The sequence below is a fragment of the Callionymus lyra genome, unplaced genomic scaffold, assembly GCF_982586985.1.
Source record: "Callionymus lyra unplaced genomic scaffold, fCalLyr1.hap1.1 HAP1_SCAFFOLD_210, whole genome shotgun sequence".
Lineage (NCBI taxonomy): Eukaryota > Metazoa > Chordata > Actinopteri > Syngnathiformes > Callionymidae > Callionymus > Callionymus lyra.
In genome coordinates this window covers 27501-37500 of record NW_028258651.1, presented here as the reverse complement: position 1 = coordinate 37500, position 10000 = coordinate 27501, and the positions used below count along the sequence as shown (strand labels likewise).

General features: G+C 58.9%; 1 non-coding gene across 1 annotated transcript; it reads right to left on the bottom strand.

Moving 5' to 3' along the window:
- Positions 1–7880: 7880 nt before the first annotated feature.
- On the bottom strand, positions 7881–7999 carry LOC148058046 (5S ribosomal RNA). Its single transcript, XR_015710202.1, has one exon. It is a non-coding gene; the product is annotated as a 5S ribosomal RNA (ribosomal RNA).
- Positions 8000–10000: the final 2001 nt, after the last annotated feature.

Sequence of the window (10000 nt, the reverse complement as noted above, 5' to 3'; positions counted from 1 at the left end):
GGCCACCCTCCGAGCCTTTTCACTCCCTCTCCTGTTATGGTGCCTCCCTATTAACCTCTAGGTGGTTGCGCTCGTGACATCAAAAAGACCACTTTTTGAGGAGCAGTCACACTCGGAAAAAATTTCTTTCGTCAGGCAAAAGAACCAGAGTTCTCCGCGGCCATCCACTCCAACCTTGTCCGACTTTGAGGCACCAGGCTCGGCCACCCTCCGAGCCTTTTCACTCCCTCTCCTGTTATGGTGCCTCCCTATTAACCTCTAGGTGGTTGCGCTCGTGACATCAAAAAGACCACTTTTTGCAGAGCAGTCACACTCGGAAAAAATTTCTTTCGTCAGGCAAAAGAACCAGAGTTTTCAGCGGTCATCCACTCCAACCTTGTCCGATTTTGAGGCACCAGGCTCGGCCACCCTCCGAGCCTTTTCACTCCCTCTCCTGTTATGGTGCCTCCCTATTAACCTCTAGGTGGTTGCGCTCGTGACATCAAAAAGACCACTTTTTGCAGAGCAGTCACACTCGGAAAAAATTTCTTTCGTCAGGCAAAAGAACCAGAGTTCTCAGCGGTCATCCACTCCAACCTTGTCCGACTTTGAGGCACCAGGCTCGGCCACCCTCCGAGCCTTTTCACTCCCTCTCCTGTTATGGTGCCTCCCTATTAACCTCTAGGTGGTTGCGCTCGTGACATCAAAAAGACCACTTTTTGCAGAGCAGTCACACTCGGAAAAAATTTCTTTCGTCTGGCAAAAGAACCAGAGTTTTCAGCGGTCATCCACTCCAACCTTGTCCGATTTTGAGGCACCAGGCTCGGCCACCGTCCGAGCCTTTTCACTCCCTCTCCTGTTATGGTGCCTCCCTATTAACCTCTAGGTGGTTGCGCTCGTGACATCAAAAAGACCACTTTTTGCAGAGCAGTCACACTCGGAAAAAATTTCTTTCGTCTGGCAAAAGAACCAGAGTGTTCAGCGGTCATCCACTCCAACCTTGTCCGATTTTGAGGCACCAGGCTCGGCCACCCTCCGAGCCTTTTCACTCCCTCTCCTGTTATGGTGCCTCCCTATTAACCTCTAGGTGGTTGCGCTCGTGACATCAAAAAGACCACTTTTTTCAGAGCAGTCACACTCGGGAAAAATTTCTTTCGTCTGGCAAAAGAACCAGAGTTTTCAGCGGTCATCCACTCCAACCTTGTCCGATTTTGAGGCACCAGGCTCGGCCACCCTCCGAGCCTTTTCACTCCCTCTCCTGTTATGGTGCCTCCCTATTAACCTCTAGGTGGTTGCGCTCGTGACATCAAAAATACCACTTTTTGCAGAGCAGTCACACTCGGAAAAAATTTCTTTCGTCTGGCAAAAGAACCAGAGTTTTCAGCGGTCATCCACTCCAACCTTGTCCGATTTTGAGGCACCAGGCTCGGCCACCCTCCGAGCCTTTTCACTCCCTCTCCTGTTATGGTGCCTCCCTATTAACCTCTAGGTGGTTGCGCTCGTGACATCAAAAAGACCACTTTTTGCAGAGCAGTCACACTCGGGAAAAATTTCTTTCGTCTGGCAAAAGAACCAGAGTTTTCAGCGGTCATCCACTCCAACCTTGTCCGATTTTGAGGCACCAGGCTCGGCCACCGTCCGAGCCTTTTCACTCCCTCTCCTGTTATGGTGCCTCCCTATTAACCTCTAGGTGGTTGCGCTCGTGACATCAAAAAGACCACTTTTTTCAGAGCAGTCACACTCGGGAAAAATTTCTTTCGTCTGGCAAAAGAACCAGAGTTATCAGCGGTCATCCACTCCAACCTTGTCCGACGTTGAGGCACCGATGTCGGCCAAGTTCTGAGCGTTCCACCGCCGAATGCCACTGGTCCTCAACACAGCGGACTTCCAATCCAACCTTGTCCGACTTTGAGGCACCGAAGTCGGCCTCAGCCCGAGCCTTCCCCCGCCGACCTCACTGGAGCCCGCCATCCAGGGACCGGCGGAGGTCGCCCGCATGACCGCGGCAAAGTGTCTCAAAGTCGGGCACGACCGCTCGAGTCACCCGCCAACCCGGTCCGGGGCACCTCCAGGGACCGGCGGAGGTCGCCCGCATGACCGCGGCAAAGTGTCTCAAAGTCGGGCATGACCGCTCGAGTCACCCGCCAACCCGGTCCGGGGCACCTCCAGGGACCGGCGGAGGACGCCCGCATGACCGCGACAAAGTGTCTCAAAGTCGGGCACGACCGCTCGAGTCACCCGCCAACCCGGTCCGGGGCACCTCCAGGGACCGGCGGAGGACGCCCGCATGACCGCGACAAAGTGTCTCAAAGTCGGGCACGACCGCTCGAGTCACCCGCCAACCCGGTCCGGGGCACCTCCAGGGACCGGCGGAGGACGCCCGCATGACCGCGACAAAGTGTCTCAAAGTCGGGCACGACCGCTCGAGTCACCCGCCAACCCGGTCCGGGGCACCTCCAGGGACCGGCGGAGGACGCCCGCATGACCGCGACAAAGTGTCTCAAAGTCGGGCAGGACCGCTCGAGTCACCCGCCAACCCGGTCCGGGGCACCTCCAGGGACCGGCGGAGGACGCCCGCATGACCGCGACAAAGTGTCTCAAAGTCGGGCACGACCGCTCGAGTCACCCGCCAACCCGGTCCGGGGCACCTCCAGGGACCGGCGGAGGACGCCCGCATGACCGCGACAAAGTGTCTCAAAGTCGGTCATGACCGTTCGAGTCACCCGCCAACCCGGTCCGGGGCACCTCCAGGGACCGGCGGAGGAGGCCCGCATGACCGCGACAAAGTGTCTCAAAGTCGGGCACAACCGCTCGAGTCACCCGCCAACCCGGTCCGGGGCACCTCCAGGGACCGGCGGAGGACGCCCGCATGACCGCGACAAAGTGTCTCAAAGTCGGGCACGACCGCTCGAGTCACCCGCCAACCCGGTCCGGGGCACCTCCAGGGACCGGCGGAGGACGCCCGCATGACCGCGACAAAGTGTCTCAAAGTCGGGCATGACCGCTCGAGTCACCCGCCAACCCGGTCCGGGGCACCTCCAGGGACCGGCGGAGGACGCCCGCATGACCGCGACAAAGTGTCTCAAAGTCGGGCATGACTGCTCGAGTCACCCGCCAACCCGGTCCGGGGCACCTCCAGGGACCGGCGGAGGACGCCCGCATGACCGCGACAAAGTGTCTCAAAGTCGGGCACGACCGCTCGAGTCACCCGCCAACCCGGTCCGGGGCACCTCCAGGGACCGGCGGAGGACGCCCGCATGACCGCGACAAAGTGTCTCAAAGTCGGGCACGACCGCTCGAGTCACCCGCCAACCCGGTCCGGGGCACCTCCAGGGACCGGCGGAGGTCGCCCGCATGACCGCGACAAAGTGTCTCAAAGTCGGGCATGACCGCTCGAGTCACCCGCCAACCCGGTCCGGGGCACCTCCGGGGACCGGCGGAGGACGCCCGCATGACCGCGACAAAGGGTCTCAAAGTCGGGCAGGACCGCTCGAGTCACCCGCCAACCCGGTCCGGGGCACCTCCGGGGAGCAGTGGAGGTCGCTCGCATGACCGCGACAAAGTGTCTCAAAGTCGGGCATGACCGCTCGAGTCGCCCGCCATCCCGGTCCGGAGCTCAACACTTTGTCGTTTTTTCCACTCCCTCCCCATTAACCTCTAGGTGGTTGCGCTCGTGACATCAAAAAGACCACTTTTTGCAGAGCAGTCACACTCGGAAAAAATTCGTTTCGTCTGGCAAAAGAACCAGAGTTCTCAGCGGGCTTCCAGTCCAACCTTGTCCGATTTTGAGGCACCAGGCTCGGCCACAGTCCGAGCCCATTCACTCCCTCCCCTGTTGTACTCGCTCCCTATTAACCTCTAGGTGGTTGCGCTCGTGACATCAAAAAGACCACTTTTTGAGGAGCAGTCACACTTAGGAAAAATCCGTTTGCGCTCACACCATCCCTCCCCATTAACCTCTAGGTGGTTGCGCTCGTGACATCAAAAAGACCACTTTTTGAGGAGCAGTCACACTTAGGAAAAATCCGTTTGCGCTCACACCATCCCTCCCCATTAACCTCTAGGTGGTTGCGCTCGTGACATCAAAAAGACCACTTTTTGAGGAGCAGTCAGACACCGAGGTTTTCTGGATTTATGTCCGTTTTCCTGGTTCTCTGACTCGGGCACCTTGTGACCGACATCCCCCCCTTCCCTGGTTCTATTTTGCCGATACTTTGGTGAGTTTTCTACCCGCAAACCAAGCCCCCCAAGCCCGCCGCCTGGTGGGGGAGCATGCCGCCTGGCCCGGTTCTATTTTAGGTCACTTTGGTGAGTTTTCTACCCGCAAACCAAGCCCCCCAAGCCCGCCGCCTGGTGGGGGAAGAGGCCCCCTGGTCCCGGTTCTATTTTAGGACACTTTGGTGAGTTTTCTACCCGCAAACCAAGCCCCCCAAGCCCGCCGCCTGGTGGGGGAAGATGCCCCCTGGTCCCGGTTCTATTTTAGGACACTTTGGTGAGTTTTCTACCCGCAAACCAAGCCCCCCAAGCCCGCCGCCTGGTGGGGGAAGATGCCCCCTGGTCCCGGTTCTATTTTAGGACACTTTGGTGAGTTTTCTACCCGCAAACCAAGCCCCCCAAGCCCGCCGCCTGGTGGGGGAACATGCCCCCTGGTCCCGGTTCTATTTTAGGACACTTTGGTGAGTTTTCTACCCGCAAACCAAGCCCCCCAAGCCCGCCGCCTGGTGGGGGAACATGCCGCCTAGCCCGGTTCTATTTTAGGTCACTTTGGTGAGTTTTCTACCCGCAAACCAAGCCCCCCAAGCCCGCCGCCTGGTGGGGGAAGAGGCCCCCTGGTCCCGGTTCTATTTTAGGACACTTTGGTGAGTTTTCTACCCGCAAACCAAGCCCCCCAAGCCCGCCGCCTGGTGGGGGAACATGCCCCCTGGTCCTGGTTCTATTTTAGGACACTTTGGTGAGTTTTCTACCCGCAAACCAAGCCCCCCAAGCCCGCCGCCTGGTGGGGGAGCATGCCCCCTGGTCCCGGTTCTATTTTAGGACACTTTGGTGAGTTTTCTACCCGGAAACCAAGCCCCCCAAGCCCGCCACCTGGTGGGGGAAGAGGCCCCCTGGTCCCGGTTCTATTTTAGGACACTTTGGTGAGTTTTCTACCCACACTGCAGGTCCCCAAATGCCGCCATCTGGTGGGGGAACATGCCGCCTGCACCGGTTCTATTTTAAGTCACTTTGGTGAGTTTTCTGCCCACACTACGGGTCCCCAAATGCCGCCATCTGGTGGGGGAACATGCCGCCTGCACCGGTTCTATTTTAAGTCACTTTGGTGCGTTTTCTGCCCACACTACGGCTCCCCAAATGCCGCCATCTGGTGGGGGAACATGCCGCCTGCACCGGTTCTATTTTAAGTCACTTTGGTGAGTTTTCTGCCCACACTACGGGTCCCCAAATGCCGCCATCTGGTGGGGGAACATGCCGCCTGCACCGGTTCTATTTTAAGTCACTTTGGTGAGTTTTCTGCCCACACTACGGCTCCCCAAATGCCGCCATCTGGTGGGGGAACATGCCGCCTGCACCGGTTCTATTTTAAGTCACTTTGGTGAGTTTTCTGCCCACACTACGGCTCCCCAAATGCCGCCATCTGGTGGGGGAACATGCCGCCTGCACCGGTTCTATTTTAAGTCACTTTGGTGAGTTTTCTACCCACACTACGGGTCCCCAAATGCCGCCATCTGGTGGGGGAACATGCCGCCTGCACCGGTTCTATTTTAAGTCACTTTGGTGAGTTTTCTACCCACACTACGGGTCCCCAAATGCCGCCATCTGGTGGGGGAACATGCCGCCTGCACCGGTTCTATTTTAAGTCACTTTGGTGAGTTTTCTGCCCACACTACGGGTCCCCAAATGCCGCCATCTGGTGGGGGAACATGCCGCCTGCACCGGTTCTATTTTAAGTCACTTTGGTGAGTTTTCTGCCCACACTACGGGTCCCCAAATGCCGCCACCTGGTGGGGGAACTGCCGCCTAGTCCCGGTTCTATTTTAGGTCACTTTTCTCACTTTCTGACCCACAAATAATGCCCCAAATGCCGCCGCCTGGTGGGGGGAACTGCCGCCTAGTCCCGGTTCTATTTTAGGTCACTTTTCTCACTTTCTGACCCACAAATAATGCCCCAAATGCCGCCGCCTGGTGGGGGGAACTGCCGCCTAGTCCCGGTTCTATTTTAGGTCACTTTTCTCACTTTCTGACCCACAAATAATGCCCCAAATGCCGCCGCCTGGTGGGGGGAACTGCCGCCTAGTCCCGGTTCTATTTTAGGTCACTTTTCTCACTTTCTGACCCACAAATAATGCCCCAAATGCCGCCGCCTGGTGGGGGGAACTGCCGCCTAGTCCCGGTTCTATTTTAGGTCACTTTTCTCACTTTCTGACCCACAAATAATGCCCCAAATGCCGCCGCCTGGTGGGGGGAACTGCCGCCTAGTCCCGGTTCTATTTTAGGTCACTTTTCTCACTTTCTGACCCACAAATAATGCCCCAAATGCCGCCGCCTGGTGGGGGGAACTGCCGCCTAGTCCCGGTTCTATTTTAGGTCACTTTTCTCACTTTCTGACCCACAAATAATGCCCCAAATGCCGCCGCCTGGTGGGGGGAACTGCCGCCTAGTCCCGGTTCTATTTTAGGTCACTTTTCTCACTTTCTGACCCACAAATAATGCCCCAAATGCCGCCGCCTGGTGGGGGGAACTGCCGCCTAGTCCCGGTTCTATTTTAGGTCACTTTTCTCACTTTCTGACCCACAAATAATGCCCCAAATGCCGCCGCCTGGTGGGGGGAACTGCCGCCTAGTCCCGGTTCTATTTTAGGTCACTTTTCTCACTTTCTGACCCACAAATAATGCCCCAAATGCCGCCGCCTGGTGGGGGGAACTGCCGCCTAGTCCCGGTTCTATTTTAGGTCACTTTTCTCACTTTCTGACCCACAAATAATGCCCCAAATGCCGCCGCCTGGTGGGGGGAACTGCCGCCTAGTCCCGGTTCTATTTTAGGTCACTTTTCTCACTTTCTGACCCACAAATAATGCCCCAAATGCCGCCGCCTGGTGGGGGGAACTGCCGCCTAGTCCCGGTTCTATTTTAGGTCACTTTTCTCACTTTCTGACCCACAAATAATGCCCCAAATGCCGCCGCCTGGTGGGGGGAACTGCCGCCTAGTCCCGGTTCTATTTTAGGTCACTTTTCTCACTTTCTGACCCACAAATAATGCCCCAAATGCCGCCGCCTGGTGGGGGGAACTGCCGCCTAGTCCCGGTTCTATTTTAGGTCACTTTTCTCACTTTCTGACCCACAAATAATGCCCCAAATGCCGCCGCCTGGTGGGGGGAACTGCCGCCTAGTCCCGGTTCTATTTTAGGTCACTTTTCTCACTTTCTGACCCACAAATAATGCCCCAAATGCCGCCGCCTGGTGGGGGGAACTGCCGCCTAGTCCCGGTTCTATTTTAGGTCACTTTTCTCACTTTCTGACCCACAAATAATGCCCCAAATGCCGCCGCCTGGTGGGGGGAACTGCCGCCTAGTCCCGGTTCTATTTTAGGTCACTTTTCTCACTTTCTGACCCACAAATAATGCCCCAAATGCCGCCGCCTGGTGGGGGGAACTGCCGCCTAGTCCCGGTTCTATTTTAAGTCACTTTTCTCACTTTCTGACCCACAAATAATGCCCCAAATGCCGCCGCCTGGTGGGGGGAACTGCCGCCTAGTCCCGGTTCTATTTTAGGTCACTTTTCTCACTTTCTGACCCACAAATAATGCCCCAAATGCCGCCGCCTGGTGGGGGGAACTGCCGCCTAGTCCCGGTTCTATTTTAGGTCACTTTTCTCACTTTCTGACCCACAAATAATGGCAAAAAAAAATGCTTACAGCACCCAGTATTCCCAGGCGGTCTCCCATCCAAGTACTAACTGGGCCCGACCCTGCTTGGCTTCCGAGATCAGACGAGATCGGGCTCATTCAGGGTGGTGTGGCCGTAAGCGAGGGAAGCGCTTGTGAAATGCCCCAAAGTGTTGAAAATGTTCCCCAGGCCCCTGGTTCCCCATCCCCGCAGGAGGAGGCTCCCCAGGCCCCCTGGTTCCCCATCCCCGCAGGAGGAGGCTCCCCAGGCCCCCTGGTGCAGGAGGAGGCTCCCCAGGCCCCTGGTTCCCCATCCCCGCAGGAGGAGGCTCCCCAGGCCCCCTGGTTCCCCATCCCCGCAGGAGGAGGCTCCCCAGGCCCCCTGGTGCAGGAGGAGGCTCCCCAGGCCCCTGGTTCCCCATCCCCGCAGGAGGAGGCTCCCCAGGCCCCCTGGTTCCCCATCCCCGCAGGAGGAGGCTCCCCAGGCCCCATGGTTCCCCATCACCGCAGGAGGAGGCTCCCCAGGCCCCCTGGTTCCCCATCCCCGCAGGAGGAGGCTCCCCAGGCCCCCTGGTGCAGGAGGAGGCTCCCCAGGCCCCCTGGTTCCCCATCCCCGCAGGAGGAGGCTCCCCAGGCCCCCTGGTTCTCCATGCCCGCAGGAGGAGGCTCCCCAGGCCCCTGGTTCCCCATGACCGCAGGAGGAGGCTCCCCAGGCCCCCTGGTTCTCCATCCCCGCAGGAGGAGGCTCCCCAGGCCCCCTGGTTCTCCATGCCCGCAGGAGGAGGCTCCCCAGGCCCCCTGGTTCTCCATCCCCGCAGGAGGAGGCTCCCCAGGCCCCCTGGTTCTCCATCCCCGCAGGAGGAGGCTCCCCAGGCCCCCATGTTCTCCATGCCCGCAGGAGGAGGCTCCCCAGGCCCCTTGGTTCTCCATCCCCGCAGGAGGAGGCTCCCCAGGCCCCTGGTTCTCCATCCCCGCAGGAGGAGGCTCCCCAGGCGCCCTGGTTCTCCATCCCCGCAGGAGGAGGCTCCCCAGGCCCCCTGGTTCTCCATGCCCGCAGGAGGAGGCTCCCCAGGCCCCCTGGTTCTCCATCACCGCAGGAGGAGGCTCCCCAGGCCCCCTGGTTCCCCATCCCCGCAGGAGGAGGCTCCCCAGGCCCCCTGGTTCTCCATGCCCGCAGGAGGAGGCTCCCCAGGCCCCCTGGTTCTCCATCCCCGCAGGAGGAGGCTCCCCAGGCCCCTGGTTCTCCATCCCCGCAGGAGGAGGCTCCCCAGGCCCCCTGGTTCTCCATCCCCGCAGGAGGAGGCTCCCCAGGCCCCCTGGTTCTCCATCCCCGCAGGAGGAGGCTCCCCAGGCCCCCTGGTTCTCCATGCCCGCAGGAGGAGGCTCCCCAGGCCCCCTGGTTGGGAGAGGGGGAAAAAGAGCAAAGTGTTTAAAAATGCCCCAAAGTGTTGAATAATGTTCCCCAGGCCCCTGGTTCCCCATCCCCGCAGGAGGAGGCTCCCCAGGCCCCCTGGTTGGGAGAGGGGGAAAAAGAGCAAAGTGTTTAAAAATGCCCCAAAGTGTTGAAAATGTTCCCCAGGCCCCTGGTTCCCCATCCCCGCAGGAGGAGGCTCCCAAGGCCCCCTGGTTGGGAGAGGGGGAAAAAGAGCAAAGTGTTTAAAAATGCCCCAAAGTGTTGAAAATGTTCCCCAGGCCCCTGGTTCCCCATCCCCGCAGGAGGAGGCTCCCCAGGCCCCCTGGTTGGGAGAGGGGGAAAAAGAGCAAAGTGTTTAAAAATGCCCCAAAGTGTTGAAAATGTTCCCCAGGCCCCTGGTTCCCCATCCCCGCAGGAGGAGGCTCCCCAGGCCCCCTGGTTGGGAGAGGGGGAAAAAGAGCAAAGTGTTTAAAAATGCCCCAAAGTGTTGAAAATGTTCCCCAGGCCCCTGGTTCCCCATCCCCGCAGGAGGAGGCTCCCAAGGCCCCCTGGTTGGGAGAGGGGGAAAAAGAGCAAAGTGTTTAAAAATGCCCCAAAGTGTTGAAAATGTTCCCCAGGCCCCTGGTTCCCCATCCCCGCAGGAGGAGGCTCCCCAGGCCCCCTGGTTGGGAGAGGGGGAAAAAGAGCAAAGTGTTTAAAAATGCCCCAAAGTGTTGAAAATGTTCCCCA